This window comes from Puntigrus tetrazona, chromosome 18 (genome assembly GCF_018831695.1).
Source record: "Puntigrus tetrazona isolate hp1 chromosome 18, ASM1883169v1, whole genome shotgun sequence".
NCBI classification, from domain to species: domain Eukaryota; kingdom Metazoa; phylum Chordata; class Actinopteri; order Cypriniformes; family Cyprinidae; genus Puntigrus; species Puntigrus tetrazona.
In genome coordinates, this window is record NC_056716.1 from 6,624,315 (window position 1) to 6,636,482 (window position 12,168).

Here is a 12,168-nt window from a genome sequence, read left to right on the forward strand (position 1 = left end):
AGGTATATTTAACTCATCTGCATAGAGCCAGTAAAGATGGTGGACAGGACCTACAGGAATAATATAAAATGAAGAGCAGCAAATCCCTATGGTGAAGCTTTACAACTTAACAAGGGTCAGAAGATTCGTGAGCATGCACTGCAAAGGGCTGTACACTCCTAATTTTGGCAAGACCCATATGGGAGCCCAACCAAATCTGTCTCACTGCAGTGTAAAAGCATTAAAAATTAAAATAACAGTGTTTCTTTTCACTGGGCTGTTGATATTCTGCATTACAGTCTCCCAGGGCTTGTTTGCCTGCCAAAGAAAATGGCACAGAGGTTTTTGAGGCCTGCTTTTGTTCCTCATTCAACACTTTTCATCAAAGAAGCAAGAGACCTTGAGAAAACAAAATGCACAACAAAGATTTTTTTCTTTTTACATTAACAATTTATTAATAAAACAAAGTTCTTTTCTGAATATGCTTATTACAAAGTATCTAAATACAGGCATCTGAGGTATATTTGTCTGCAAAGTGGTTGAGATGGATTTTGGTGAACAGTATTTTATCGGAGAGAGGAAAACAATGTGCAAAGATGTAAAATAGCAAACAATACTAAAAATAAAGAGCCCTGGGGTCAAATAGACAGAATAGAACGAAAATGTAAAGAAAAAAAAACAGCAGCATTTTGATGTTTTTGTTGACACAGCGCAGAGGAGCTGCTGTTAGGCAAAATTCTTTTGAACGTCTTGTTTTTAAAATTACAGTATCCCAATGCCAATGCAAATGAATATATAATGCTAATGTAAAATACATTTACTATACCTGGAAACTAACAATATCACAAATATAAACTTCTACATTTTCATAAATGTGAGAAAAAAACACTAATTTGGTAGCTTGTGTCTTTACGATTGAAGATGTAATAGACACGTTGGGACCAGCATTTCAGAAACAGTTATGTATAAGGTTTGTTTCTTTAAAAAAAAGCAAAAAAGTAATGATATGTGTAAAAATCTTTGGCATAAACATACTGTCTGCATTAATTGGTCTCAGTATGATTCATTTAGTCCTCTACATAATGTGAAAACATTGACGAATGTTGAAAACAACAGAATTAAAAACATTTTAAGGCTTTAATTTAGTGACGCTTGACAGAATGACATTTTTTTTTCACATGCACACCCATTCATACATATATCAAGGACAACACAATGAAATAAGAAATAAAAAATATATATTTTAATTTGTCTATCTGTCTTGTCATGTTTGGGATTTGAAATCAAACATTCAGTGTCTAATTTACAGAAAATGTATATTGTCTCAGTTAATCTTTCATTATAATAAGCAACTCTTCTAAGTAAAATAAATTCAATGACACAAATTAAAAAATGTAATCTACATAGTTTAAATTTCCATGTGCTGTGTACAAATCAAATGGTTTTTTTTTTCTAATGAGACCAATGAATACATAGTTTAAAAATGTTCTTGGAATTCATATCGATTAACACCCATGGTACTATACTTAATATTCTTGGGCATGTTTGGGTAGCTTCATAGTTACTTACTGAAACTAATCAAGTTGACCAGTATAAGCAGTGAATGTATACTAGTACTGAGTTAAATGTGTATATACATAATGCTACTGATATCTCCAATTCACAGTTTTACTTGATTAACATTATGTGATAATTTGACAGTATCTCTACATTTTTTTTTACTTTAATCAGACTTACTTTACATAGTGTATAAAACAGTAAGAGCCATGAACTGAGTAATGATCTCACAAACTGTAATCAAAGAAATTGGCTGAAGCCTGTAGGAGTGTTCTGAGGCAGCTCCCTCTCCCTATATATGGCTCAAGTGCACTGGTGGAGTAGTGGCCACAGCTTACACGACAAGAACATTTATCAGCATCTGCCATAAGAGTCAGCAGAGAGGTGAGAGGGTATATGGACCACAGGCCCTCAATATATCTTCTGTTCCTCAAGTAATCACCACACTCTGCAAATCTTCTCAGGCACCATGTTGGTGTTTTTCTGGCATTGGAAAGCTTTGGCAAACTCTGGGAAGTTCTGCAATGACCCAAGGACTCTGTTCAAAGAGAAGTGCCAATATAGTTATTAGCAACATATTCTGAAGGCATAAAACAGAAGTGCATAATTGTGAGAACGTACCTAAACTTCCCTGGACTGTGGACATCAGTTTTGATGGAGTTGACAGCATGTTCTTTTCTATGTGTTCCACACCAAACCTTGTTTTAAAAAAAGAGTTAACTGGCATTATGGGCCATATTTGCCGAACAGGACAAACTAGTTTGTGTTTTAGGCCCAAAGAGGGTTTGCGGTAGTGCAAGCCATTAGTAAACCTGGCCTCTTTGTGTTGTCATGACAATAAACAATAAAGTTATGCCTATTAAGTGCTTCAGAGGTACTCACAGTGGAACTCACAATGGAACATTTCTGCAAGTTCTCAGTTAAAATTAAATATTTTACCTGTGCAAAGTTCAGGAAAAAGAGTTGTTCGTGATTGAGGTCAATTCCAGGCAGAGGAGCTTCTTTTCCATGTTTTTTCACATAGTTCTGATAGGCCTAAAAATGAACACAGTGATTCTGATTAATATTGGGAAGCAGTTACTGAAAACAAACTCTTATCTCTCAAATTTCTAAATAATAATTAACATCAGGCATGACATATTTTCTTACAGCCAAATGCCTTCTGAAGGCTTTACTAAGTGACAGATTTGGGATTATATATCATTAGTGTTGACTATATTTGATGGTTCAGTGAGGCCTAGTATTAAACACACTGAACTGTAGTCCATGAGCCATTTTCTACCCCTTTGGCTTTTCTAAGAATCCAAACTATTAAGCCGATTCCCTCTGTCATCACAGTCTGACAGAAATCCATCTGCAGTGGAACAAACTGAGCTGCCCTCTCTGCTCAGCATATGAATATCTATCATCACATTTTTTTTTTTCCAACCTAACTCATTTTGACTGCACAGACATGAATTATGATCACATTTAAAATGAGAAAGCATATTAAACTAAATAATTTTTCTAGCAATAAAAAGGATTTCAAAACAGCAGCAGTGAAGGCTAAGTTGCCCTCTTTACTTGATACGACTGACGAATGCCCCCGTTGTCAGCAATGTTCTCCCCAAGGGTATTATTCCCATTTAACTGTTCACACAAAGGACAGAAGAGAGAAAAAAAAGAAGAAAGGGGATGGAAAATAAGACAGTAATTTAGATGTCTTTCTACATCTCTAAAGAATCACAGCTCATTCTTGTTCCAGGAAAACTATTTGTGGTACTAATAAGGTCCAAATTACTGCTGTCAAAAACTCACAGATAGCTATAAAGAACCGATGAAATGAAAGTCACATATGTTAAAAAAATTTAATAAAAATAGCACAGTAGGGTAGTTAGAACTATTATTTTCTGTTAAAAATGTTTAATATGGTTAAGATGGTAAGCTTCATTTGACTGGATATCAAGAACTATATAACTATTATATTTTTAATAAAACATTACAGATAATGTAAAAAAATGGTTATGTCTGTAGACAGTTATTAATACATTTTGTCCATTCGCCAAATCCCAAGAGTAGCTTCCATATTGGTCCACAATGCATTTGGAAAGCTCATGAAATTTCTGAGTCGAAGACAGAAGTCCACCAGTCTTTTAGGTCACCGTCTTTATCAAAATTACGTCCTGAATAAGGAAAGAAATGTTGAAAAATGAACCTTGCAATACTGTTAAGTGACAAAATATGTAAGAGATATCTATTTGACGTCTAATACCATTGTCATCAAAACCATGAGTGATCTCATGCCCAATGACCATCCCAATGCCACCATAGTTCAGAGACCAGGGCTGACCTTTGCAAAGAATGGAGGCTGAAGAATACCTGCAGGAAATACTAAGAAAAGCAGATAATTCAAGTGAATTATTGTTGGTTAGACAAAACTGATACTGCTACATTGTGTAAATCCATTTCAAATACCTATTTGGTTTCTGCTAGATGAGTAGAATGCATTGACAACAGCAGCTCCTGTGATCCACCTTGAATTAAAGGTGCATATCACTTTAATATTTAATTGCAGCTCTTTATTCATTATGATTTCATGGCAGTTACTAAATTGGGCAAATGGAAATACTATTTTAGAGCCCAGTTATACATTCATATATCTTATGAGTTCTTACTCTTCTTTGTTCACTTTGATTCGCAGTTTCTTTAGGCGTTTCTTTTGACCAAACTCCAAGTTCTTTAGAATGTTCTCAAAGTATTCTTCTGCATTGTAGCTTAACTAATAGAAAAATAGAAGATTAGTTTTTAATTATTTTAATTAGCATGATCTTTTTGATCTCCTCCTGACTACTCAGTTCGCCCTTCATCTTGTAGGCACTCACATCTTGGTATTCCTGGTCCAGGTATGTATTTGTTCATGATGTTTTCTGAGAAACCAATTCTTTCTCTGATTGCTCAAGTGCATGTATAAATGTAAAGAAATAATATTATTATTGTGTGTCTTTGGTACAGCAAAAGTCAATCAAAAGTCAAAGAAAATCTTTATTTCTAAACTTGTGGTTGCACATTATTTTGAAAGTCCTATTAAACCATTCTGTCAACTACATGTCAACTAATTGTCCTGGCAGTTTTGATCATCAATGATTGTGCAGTATCCTTAATCTTTAACTTGAAACATATAATTAAAATAAGCTTCACCTTCTCTTCTGCAGCTTTCTTAGTTTCAGCATCCATCCAAGCTAAATCATCAAGATTACTCACAAATACCTCTCTGATGTTAGTGATCATCTCATCCATCTGAGAAAATCACAAAGAAGAATATCATCAGACACATTTTTTTTTTACAAAGAAATTCCATACTCGTTGCGGTTGGGAATTGTTTAGAAGATTATGCTTATACTATTCATTCGTTGGATGAACAGGCATTATTCAGAAAGTCTAATATAAATTAGCTACTAGAAGTTGTTTGTGATACAGTGAAATGTGCATTTTGTGTACATGACCAAGTTTCAATGTGGTTTAGACATGTAGCTAGGAGGTCAGGATCCAAAACAAATATTATTACAAAAACTTATCTATGAGGGAAAACCCAAAATTATCCTAACCCTTTAATTAAAAAAAAATATAAAAATGGTTTTGTGTTCGTTATTACCCATTTAAAACCAATGACCTGTGCAAATACCAAAACTGTATCCATTCTGTTTTTTGTTTGACAGTGATAAAGTTATGGAAAATTGGAAAAACAATCAACTATCTGTAAAGCATGTTCACACACTGCATGATGGATGTGTTTTAATTGGAACTTACAAGAAATCTTGTTCTCTCATTTATAAAACTGGCAGACTGAGACCATTGATAGTTCTCGGAATGCCGTTCTCTGACAGAGAGACAGTGCTGGATAAAGGCTAATTATTGACATATGACTTGGTGTGAATATCTGTAACATTATCCTGGTGACCTCAAATCCACTGGCATGACACTGATGTGAGGAATGATTTATGGGCGTGGCCTTGTACAGGTCACCTGATCACGGACAAACACCCACAATACTAACACTTGCTGTTATGCATGTGCTTTTGTAGGCAAGTATAGTCGTAAACCCAAATGCTGCTGACATAAGCCGGTTGAGATGCAATGGAATTGTTTATGTGCAGGCTGTTTCAACAAAAATATATGAAATTAGTGAGTGCAAATTTTTATCCTGTTCCCACAGGCCATATTTGAAGAAACTTTGCAGGTTGCTGCTATGTACATGTGGTGGGCTTGAGGCCAGGAGAGTTCAGTGATTAATGAAGTGTTAGATAGTGTGTTTTATGACAGGTGGTACTAGTGCAATGCTCAGCTGTTCTTGCATGCATATGAGAAAAATAGACCTGATTCAAATCATCCAATACAGATATCAAGAGTAATGTCATCGAACACACACAAGCACATTTTCAAGAGCCATTATAGGAACCATACAGGCATATACCGTACACATACAGCTCACCATGTATTTGCTATCTCCTGCAAAGGCTTCCTCCACGTACAGTCTCCCACAGCGTTCTCCATATTGTTATTTGTTCACATAGATGGCACACTGTCTCCCAAACTGCTGGTTCAGAGGTGGTCCCATAGATAGCCTGAGAGGGGTGGGTAGCAAAGATTAGAAATGTGTATAAAATTATGCCTGTTAAATCACAGTTTCAAAGGTTTGTTTGTTTTGGCAATTTACCTTTCTGAATGCCTTTCTTGTCTCCCTGTATGTCCTGCTCAAACCAACTACCAGATTCATAACGTAAACGCCACACCATGTAGTTCTGAACATCCCTACACATATAATCGCAAAAATTATTTATTCTGCATGTACATTCCATGGGAAATTGATTCTTGACATATTTATGCAGACCTTTTTGTGGTTATTAATGCAATTTACATTAAAATGACATTTTGTAAGTCACATCAATCAATCAATCAATCAATCAATCAATCATTTTTATTTATATAGCGCTTTTTTAATAATACAGGTTGCATCAAAAGCACTGTACAGTATAATGACAGGGATGTATAATGACGAGAGTGACCAATTTCTTATTAAATGCAGAGACGGTCTCTGTAGTCAATTCGGACGTTAAATCACTAGGAAGTTAAGTGTCCCCAACCAAGTAAGCCAGAGGCGACAGCGGCAAGGAAACAAAACCCCATGCATACACATGGAAAAAGTAAGCAGACTACAAAAAAAGGAAATGGTAAATTAGACACGCAAGTGCCCGTCAAGACTGTGTGTCACTTTTGCTATTGAGGCTTTGTGGTGACATCATGCCACAATCTCAAGAGTTCTGCAAGGTCTTCTGAAGAAATAAAGGTTGTGAAAGGCATTTAAAAATATCTTCACAACATTGTAATTACATGATTCTACTATAATAAAAGTTGCTTATATATTTAACATATTTTTTTTTTATGTAGCAGTAATTTCAGAAATTTTGGGTCAGTAGCAAGGACATGTCGAATTGATAAAAACTGATATTGTGAAATTACCTCTTTGTGTACTTGGCAAGGACAGGGTTCAGCCTCTTAAAATAGTTTGGTGCATACACAATGACCTCCTCACTGTCTGTAATGGAATGCCAACTGTGTCCATGATCTTATTAGTGAAGAGCGCCCAGTTGAACACCTGAATATGAGTAGTGCAAAACCAAAATCCATCATTTCATTTCAGTTATAAGAAAAAAGATAGTAATACTGTTCACTACATGGGAGGTGAAACTCTTTTTTTTTTTTTACCTTGAATCAAACTCCAAAGTGAAGTTGTTATTCAGGATCTCCAGAGGCGTCTTGTTGTAAAGCAGAACTGGGTTGTTTCTGTCCTCTGTTGTGTCTGTTGCCTGTGAAGACAAGGACAGCATGAAACTGCAAAAGGGGGTGACAGCATTTCATAGGATGCAAGAATGAGGTTTAACAGCCTTTTGTCCAGTTGTTTCAGTCTCTTCACTTTACGCATACAGCAGCCCAATCCTATAATACTGAAATATTTAATTTTGAACTGTTTGAAATGCCTCTAAAGAGTATTTAGAACATAACTTTGCTGTGCACAGTGCTCTAAACTTAACCCCAAATGTACAAATGCAGATTTTACTGAGTATGAGAAATTATTGTCAAGGGAAGGGTCTAGCAGTGTGGGTCTGACTCGAGCTCCAACACAAATTACAAGCCTGTAATCCATACTGTGTAAACTAAACAGAAATGACCTCACTTTCATAAAAGGTAAAAACATCACTGGGAACATTGGGGAAAACATGGAAAAGATCTTTAACAATGTTAAGATGTGCAGCCACTCAAACAGTCTCAGTGTGAAGCATAAACACATTATATGGTTTAAACAACAAAATATACTGTTTCTTGGCCAATTAATGTACTATAAAGTTTCAAGTAACTCCTAAATATTTTCCAGATTTAGCTAAAAATATATTAAAATGTAGAATCCACTTAATCAGAAAAGAGACATCCTGCAGTGCAATAAATGATGTATATGTTAAATAAAATATATGTGCATACAATTAAATATTATGATTACAATATATATTAAATAAAACGTAATCGAACCTAAATTAACTGTAAATGTAGATAACCTTTTTTGTTTAAGTGTGTTCACATAGAGGTTTTCAGAGGCCAATGTAAATAAATCTAGATTTAAATTCAAAGTGAAAAGTAATCTCGCCAAGTAATCATTGTGTGACATCAAAGTACCGTGAGAGAGATTTTTAAAGCATGGAGCTGTTCACTCTGCACAAGTTGATCAAGTGCCACGTCTGATCACCTTAGCATAGTATATTTTTCTTTGAATTTATATCTTAATTTACAAATCCTGTCCCGGGGAAAGAGGCAACATCTGGTCACCTCAGTCTATGCATGACCTGACATTTTATTTGGACATCGTATCCAAATGGGAAGATGTTATCATTACCAAAGACTATACTAGATACAACCCCAAATTTCAGCTGAAGTTTCAGCCGCAAAAATATATATTGTGTGTGTGTATATATATATATATATATATATATATATATATATATATATATATATATATATACAGTATATATATGCAACACTCTTAAAAAAAGTTGGGACAAAGGCATGTTTAACACAGTGGGGCCCTATTATAACGATTTAAACGCAAAGTCTAGAAGTGCAGGTGCTCAGGGCATGTCCAAATCCCTTTTGCTAACAAGGAAAAACCGTCCATGTACTCAGTAGCACAGTTGAAATGGGTAGTCCTATGGGGTGTTTTTAGGTGTAACATTCAATAAACTAATCAGAGTCTAATCTCTCATTCCTTTAAGAGCTAGTCGCGCTTACGCCATGTTGTGGGATCGTGAGTTTACATGATGAAATTTGTTGGTGGAAAAGCTGAATGCTTCTCAAGCAAGAAACCAATCTGCTCATGCGCGGAGGCTAATTTGATACGCCGCAATGACTGACTCCATAAAAATTTTGTATCCTATACAATAACATACTTTACACTGTAATCTTCTAGTTTTTAATATTTGGCATGTGTGTTGCTATGCATCTTTGTGTAATAAGCAAAAGTCAACAACCGCTGTGGAACCACCCAGAGGCGATTTTTTCACTAATAAACTCTCTTTAAATAACAAAATATTCGCCATTGACTTTAGACCATGGTTTGAGTTGGTCTATGGTGCAGTTCATTTTTCAGTTCCTCAGTTTCAGCATGTCCATGGCTGCACAAATGCATTATAGTTAAAGCACGCTGCAAGACAATGGGAAAATAACTCCACAGACTGAACTAGCAAACACACTTCTTGCACTGTGCCTTGCACCGTGAGATTGTGCCAGGTGTGTCAGATCAATTTAGTAGAATTACAATATTGGAATTGTTTGAGAATTGAGAATACCAATTTTAGTACTTTGACTAAGTTTTGCAAGCAAAATGTTTATATTAATGTCACTTGACACAAGCACTTCTCCCAGATGGTCAGTAGTCTGTGATCATTCCCTGATTCTGTGGTCATACATTTCAATAGGAGACACATCTGATCTGCAGGCAGGTCAAGTTCAGCACATTCACTCTGTCTCAACGAAACCACATTGTTGTAGCACATGTGGAATGAGAGCTGCCATTGTCTTGACCTAATGACCTTGGACTTCCCATGAAAGATATCATCTTGATGTCCGTATTTCTCTGTACAATTCCAATTCATGCCTCAATGTGTACATAGTTTCTTCACACCTATGGCAGTTTAACCATTAATTTTGTGCCAATGCCATCCCATACCATGACAGATGTTTGCTTTTGCTTCTGTCACTGATTAAAGTCTGAATGGTCTTTGGTCTTGGGACTGATAAACACACTGAAATGTGGACTTATCTACTGGTCACAGCACACATTTCCACTGTCTTTTTTACTCATCTGGAGTTGAGCTCTGGATCAGAGAACCTGACGGCATCACCGCAGGAATTGAGATGTAGTTTTTACCTAGAGTAAACAGAGATTTAAGTTGCATTTCCTGACGTGGTGGCAGACTTGGTCTCTGGTCGGAGCCACCCTGGAGTGTCTAGGTCATCAGGCAGGGTACCCAAACTCAGAGCAAGTGCAAAACAAAATTTTTTGAAAGCACACAAAACAGGGGTGGACAAATCTTGAGACAGCTCCACCAGCAGGGAGAGAACTATGCTCTGCTTATTACAAATCCGGGCAGCATTAGAGATTAGAGGACTCATTTATAAAATGTTGCTCAGAAGCCTTCCCAAATTATTATATATATGTGTACGTGTGGAACTTATGCAACAGAAAACACAATATACACCTCTTTTGGGATGTTAAATATATATATATATTCAAAATGAGTTCTGCCTTGTAATTTAGGGAAACATCGAGTCGCAGGAACAGCTTTAGGGTTTTCAAAAACCAAGCAGTTATTCTGACAAGCAAATGTAGGTACTTCTTGCTCAGACACTGACATCACAAATTTGAGCATTGACATGGTTTTAAGTGTACACAAGATCAAATCTCAGGAATATGCATAAATGTACCAATTACCAGGTTTGCTGGCAGACTGCCTTGGGGAACCAACAGGCAGGGAGTCTCAAGACAGGAGGGAATGACACAACAAGAATTCAAACAAGACTCCACTCTGTAAAGCACTTCTACGCAGAAAGTCCAAAATGGATCACAGAAGCAATAATCCTATGACGTGCCGTGAAATCCTAAATTGACACAAAGCTATCCAGCATGCATATTGGAATAAAAAAGACAATACATCTCACGTATTGCAACAATATATATGTTTTTCTTAAGTGATCTTCAGATATTCTGAATAACATTAATAAGTTGGAAAGAGTCTCAGACTCAGATAAGACACTCAGTAGATTTTATCGTGCTTGTGGCTATTGTTTTTAATTTTTGTAGTTTTCTTATGCTTACATTTGTAAATTTCTTTTTCCATCATCATCACCCGGGCAACCTCTCTTGCCTGATATTGAAAGTGCCATTGACCCTCCAGCCCCCATCTGTTCGCTGCTGGATAAGCTTTGCTGGGTCGTCATGAAGTTCCACATATGTACACAGGCCTGAGAAAAACATGCTGCCACATATTGAAAACACATGAGTGCTAAATTCAATACCTTTTAGCATGCATATTTTCTTTTTCATTTACTACTAGCAGTCGATTCTGGCTTCCCAGTTGCTTAGGAAGTATCTGGTGGTACACTTCTGTGAGAAATTATTTAAGCTACTTCTTCTTTCCTGTCCATTCTCTGCTTTCCTGCAAAAGGTTACATATATCAGAAGTTCAAACTGGAAACAAAAGACAAAAGATCTTGGTCCAAGTATTTTATATCTATTTGTCCCTTTCTAACTTTCTTTCTTTTTATTGCCCCTGTTAAAATAAATTAGCCAAGCTCTGGAAATATAATAAAGGCAGATAGCACTTATATGTCTGACCTGGAATAGCTACCACTGATGATAATCTCAACTGTTTGTGTCCACTGAGTCTGAACACCTAGTACAAGAGTGACATATCTAAAAAAAAAAATTATATACAAATTGATTGCTTTATTTTAATCGTGAGCAAACTGTTCTAATCTTTATTATTAGGTGGACTGGGCTTATCTTTCACTTTTTAGCCTGTGGTCAGGCAAATCCAAGTTGTGTTGCTTTATCTGTCACTTCTACATTTTGCCTGCTCTATAAATAAGGGCTTTTTGAAAAATGTGAGAAAGAAAATGTTTGAGAAAGATGAAGAGAAAGACAGACAACAAAAGACACTTTGTTCATTGGTTAGACCAGCCTGAACCTAACATGAAATGCATTGTCATTCAAGCTAATCTTAGCAGGAGGAAGGAGGTGAAAGGGAAAAAGAAGAGTTAGATAGAAGTACAAAGATAAGCTTGATAAAATCCACCTGTTCCTGCTTAACAGGCTATTCTACTTCACATGGTCCGTGCACATAGTAGTTCTTGAGGAGAGACTAAGACTTGGCTGATCAAACTGGTACAGATGAATAAAACCAGGAGACAACTGGGTCTTCTATATTCATCATAATAGAAAATCCAACACTAGCATACATGTAATGCTAAATTCCTAACAAAACTGTGGTCACGACTGACACAAATGAGGATACCTTCGCTTGTTTAAAGCACCATTTGATTTTTGAG

General features: G+C 36.0%; 2 pseudogenes; one reads left to right on the top strand and one right to left on the bottom strand.

Annotated features, from left to right (window-relative positions):
- Positions 1–406: 406 nt before the first annotated feature.
- LOC122322987 lies at positions 407–8,855 on the bottom strand (annotated as a pseudogene).
- Positions 8,856–11,749: 2,894 nt separating this feature from the next.
- Positions 11,750–12,168, top strand: part of LOC122322988 — a 4,577-nt pseudogene continuing 4,158 nt past the window's right edge.